Source organism: Dipodomys ordii, unplaced genomic scaffold, assembly GCF_000151885.1.
Source record: "Dipodomys ordii isolate 6190 unplaced genomic scaffold, Dord_2.0 Scaffold9, whole genome shotgun sequence".
Classification (NCBI taxonomy): Eukaryota; Metazoa; Chordata; class Mammalia; order Rodentia; family Heteromyidae; genus Dipodomys; species Dipodomys ordii.
In genome coordinates, this window is record NW_012267225.1 from 15,314,020 (window position 1) to 15,319,171 (window position 5,152).

A 5,152-nucleotide genomic window follows, 5' to 3' on the forward strand; every position below is an offset into this window, starting at 1 on the left:
TAATAGAGGGAAGAGCAAATAAGAATAGAGAAATAAAAAAGCAAAAGGTAGAGAAGAGAACTAAGACCTAAAATCAAACAATATTAAAAAAACATATACCATAAAAATTATGTTTATCAAAATAAACTCCAAGAAATGAAAATAAGATTTTTTATTGTATTGTTTGCAGTTCTTTCTTTTTTCTTTCTTTTGTGTGCTTTTATTTATTCCCTGTTGTCACTGTTTGTGATTTCTCTACCCAGTGTCTTGTATATAACTTTATCTGATTTAGGGAATATAGCAGGAATCACAGATATGGTTGGGCAAAGGGTCAACTAATTCAGTGGTGGTACTCACTTGACACTGTTTAAAATAACTATACAACTTGGAGGGAAGTTGCATTGGGGGAAAAGTGAGAGAAAATGAGGGAGGGGATAACATGGTCAAGAAAAAATACACTTATTATCTGACTTATATAACTATAACCCTTCCATACATCACTTTTACAATAAAATTTAAATGTAAAATGAACCAAAAAAAGAGATTGAACAATGGGCCTAAGGTAGCATACACATGGCTATTTCTGCACCACACTTTTCATAATAGACTCAAATAAAAGAGAAAAAAGAATAAATACTTATGGGTAATAGAAATGATAATTTGTAAAATTTTCATTGGAATGTCATGTACTCACAAAGCTAAATGAACTCTAACAACACTATATGAATAATTCTTGAAGACGTCATGCAAAGTGGAAGGAAGAAGATACAAAAGAAAAATTATAGTTCAGTTAAAACATATAAGTTACCAACAGGCAAACAATTGAATTTTAAAGGCATGCTTATTAGAGGAAAGAGTCTTTTATTAAGTCAGAAAACTTAAGTAAGCATTTCCCCACAGTTTGTGGCTTGCCCAAACAAATCAATGGAACCCAAGGAGATGCTTATGGGAACCCTGATTTATGGACTGCTCATCCAGCAGGTAAAAAGGCTCTGGTGCTTGTAACCAGTTTCTGTAGTGGGCAATGGAATCCTGAGGATGAATCCTCAAACTGTCTCCAGGTGGAAAGCGTCCAAACTGAATTTGAGTAGAATACACTGGTGCTAGTAGCTACATTGACTGCTTCCTTGACAGTATGGGAGAAAGTTCTCATACCTTCTGTGTTGGTGTTGATTGCTATATGGGAAAAACAGAAGATAACATGTATTGTTTTCCTAATTGGCACAGTTGTATTGCATGAGTTTTATGTAATCATTCATTATATTTAATATCTTTGCATGTTTAAACATTTAAAAGTTATACAAAAGAGATCACTTTATAAGTAAAATCCATTCTATATGTGTTGTCATATACATAAACTAGATTTGATGATTATGTTTAAACAAGTTTCTCAAGTGTTAGAATACAAAGGCAGACATTCCTAAATAAAATTTTCTGCACATCAAAGCTGATGAGAGCTGTCCTTGCCTTATTCTGTTGTTCCTTTTGTTATTCCATAAGTGTTACCCAAGGTCTCAGAGTTTCCATACTTGATGCTGAAATTCAGATAATACTAAAATGGAAAGGAGGAGCCAAAGGAAAACAAGAGGAGAGAATGAGGACTGAGAAGGGAAGGAACTGACAGAATGACATTAAAAAAAGAGCCAATGGCTTGTGTCTATAATCCTAGCTATTGACTGAGTTGAAATCCAGAGAATCACAGTCAAAAGCCAGTCTCAAAACAAAACAATCAAAAGCAGAGCGGAGCTCTGGTGGCTCATGTCTATAATCCTAGCCACTGAAGAGGCTGAGATCTGAGGATCATGGTTCAAAGCCAGCCCCGACAGGAAAGACCATGAGACCTGAGTTCTAATTAAACACCAAAGCCAGAGGTGGAACTGTGGGTCAAGTGGTATAGTTGGCTCAAGTTTATGCCTTGAGCATAAAACTTCAGGGACAGCACTTAGGCCCTGAGTTCAGGCTCCAGGATAAGCACAAAAAATAAAAATAGGCTAGAGTGCTGGTTACATGCAGCAAACATCATAATGGCAGAAAAAGCACTACTCTAGACATATTCATTGCCAAGGGAGGCTAGAAGAGTTTAAGCGCAGATTAAAAAGAAAACCTCCTGAGTTTTCTCCATCATCTGCTGTTAATGGATCAGACAGTACATGTTTAGTTTAGATGGTTTCCATTTACAGAGCAGAGGGAGCATTCCAGGAGGTAGATAACAGAATTCATGTTTGTAGTAAAGATTAAGAACAGTGAAGAACAAGAACTCATCTTGTCTTTGGACAGGATCACTGTGTGATGTCAAGTACTCAGAATCAGCAAATACACAAACCCACAGTTTTCCACTGGCATCAGACTTTCTTCACACAAACCATCCAATCACACTTTCTACACTGAGTCACAGCTCCCATGGGATTCATAGGTCCCTACACTGGAGGCAGAGCTCAAGTAGTAAAGTGCCAGCTGTAAAAGCAAGCAAAGCAGGCTAGAGGCTCTTGTCACTGACAGCAACATTTTTTTCAAAAGGAAAATATTAGAACAGTAGTCTCTATCTAGGTGTCAATATCTCTATTATCTGTTCAGGAAAGACAATAAAATACATTGAAAAGAGCTTAACAATTATAAATTTCCTTCTGAACTTCAGTTATTATTATGTCTAATGTCTTTAGATAAGTATTTCCAATGCAAAAATTCCAAGTCATTTGATTTATAAACAAATTTATAATGATTCTTCAAAACCTAAAATTATCATCTAAGTATTTGCACACGAATGACACTATAATGTTACTGTAGGGACCCAGTCAAGAGTTGAAATCAGCAATAATATCAGCTGAAGCCATCCTTCAAGTGCAGGTTAGGGGCTTACCAGAGCTACCCTCCTGCACTGTGACCCCCCACCCCATGTCCTCCTTAATTCTGAGCATTACTGCTCAACTCAGAACCTGCACATTAACCCCAGCCCATTAGACTACTTCAAGAAGCAGTGAGCACCTCAGCAACCTCGGGGTGGATCAGCATGTGTGTGCCACATTTTTGCCATAATTTTGGAAGCTAAAATGCAAAATATCAAGCGTGCTCACATACTGTCATCTCATCATAGGCTACTTATTGCTTTTCCTGCTGTTTTCCCCCATTAGCTTTGACGGAACTGACTTCCTGACAGGTGTTGTCATTTGTGGGAATAATATGTAAAATTTCTACATACTACTTTGGACATAGTCAACCATGCCTTACACAAAGTAAAACTCAAAGAGAACCATTAAAATGAATCCTGGTCATTCCCGTAATCCTACCGACTTAAAAGGCTGATGAGATCTGAAAATCAAGATCAGTCAAGAAAGTCTATTAGACTGTTTATAGACAACGAACCACAAAAAAGCTGGAAGTACAGCCCTAGCTCAACTGATAGGGTGCCAGACAGGAGTGAAAAAGCTAAGGAACAGCACCAAAGCCCTGAGTGCAAGTTTCAATATCAGCAGGTACACACATGTGTACACATACACATCCTTACACATATACACAAAAACATTGCTATATACATTGGGATAACATGTAAGTCACAATACTAAGAATATTAATAGCTCAAGAGTTGATGTCTTGGCCCTCTATGTGGCTAGCTCTTCTGTATATTTGCCTTATTGTTGTCAATTTATATGAAGCATTCCTGCTCTATGGGACTTTTGACATTAGTTTTTGCATCATTTTTTTCTTTTTGCCTTCAATTAAAAATTGAGCATAAATGAGAAGTATGTCTAGTGTAAATGTTGTAGAAAACATACTGCTCTTTACATACTTCTGATTTCAGAAAGACCCTAGATTTCTGAAAAGTACCACTCTATGCTTTATTTCTTAGTTCTCTTTATCTGAGCTTATGCAAACATTTCTCTTTATTATAAATAATTACTCTACAGTCCAAGTGTGCCTCAGCAACCTGGTGAATGAGAAAAAAATAAAATTACATATATGTATGTACATTTTATTCAATGATTAATTTGTGAGCATTTACAACAGTCTTTTCTCCTAATTTGTACCTCCTACTTAAAAAAAATTTCATCTGAGGCAGAGAATATTGGCTATTATCCAGTCTCACATAGATTGTTGGGAGAATATCAGGAGAATTCTGGGTATTAAGTTCTTCCTCAAGATGGGAATGAACATTACAGGAATGACACCCACAATGTAACAGAAACTCAATTTAAAAAAATCTAGACCTGGCAGCAGGTGGGTACCACAAAGAATCATATTCCCTCTGAAAATTTTGATTCTTATGAAAATGATCCAGCCATTAAAATGCAGAAGGAGCTGTGCCATTGTTCATCTTAGTAGATTGTATTATAGCAACAAGTCACCTCTACCCATTCTAGAAATTATGACCCTCAGGAGCACTTCACATAATTATCACACTGGCTTTGTAAAGCTCAATGTCAACTTTGACATGTTTTAGAAATTGAAATGATATATTGATTTAGCTAGTGAAGTCCTGAGAGATTGTTGGGATTGTGATTTCTAACAGCTATGCATATTTGCCTTCCAGAAAACAGTAGGCTGCTCCTGGACTGAGATTTCTTCTCTGGTCTCTGCTTGGCTGTCTGGGAGGTTTGAAGGGATAACTGCACCTAAATGTGTGTGTGTGTGTGTGTGTGTGTGTGTTATGTGTCTATGTATTTATGTGCAAATATGCATATAATATATCCTACATGGTTATAGGTGTATATATGATGTGTGTGTACTGGCAAAGATACACATAAGGATCTTATAAAATGTTGGCAACAGTTGAACTCAATAGAGCAAGAGCTACATCTGCTCACACTTTTGAGGAAAATTTTCACACAGTATATACATGTCACAGTACACCACACTTATACATCATGAGTACAATTACTATTTCACAATTAAAAATAAAATATTTGTAATAAACATACACCAATTTTCTGGTCATCCCTCAACAACATAATAATGATCTTCATGGTGTTTGCATTTTATCAGGAATTATAAGTAATGTAGACACAATCTAAAATCTGAAGGAGGATGTATGTAGGTTCTATGTAATGGTGTGCCATTTTGAATAAATGACATCTTAAACATTGGTATCCAAGTAGTGCTGTGGAGCATCCTGGAACTACTTTCCCTAAGGTCCTGAGGGACACTGCTCCTAGAAATTTTTGTCAGCCCTTGAAACCCA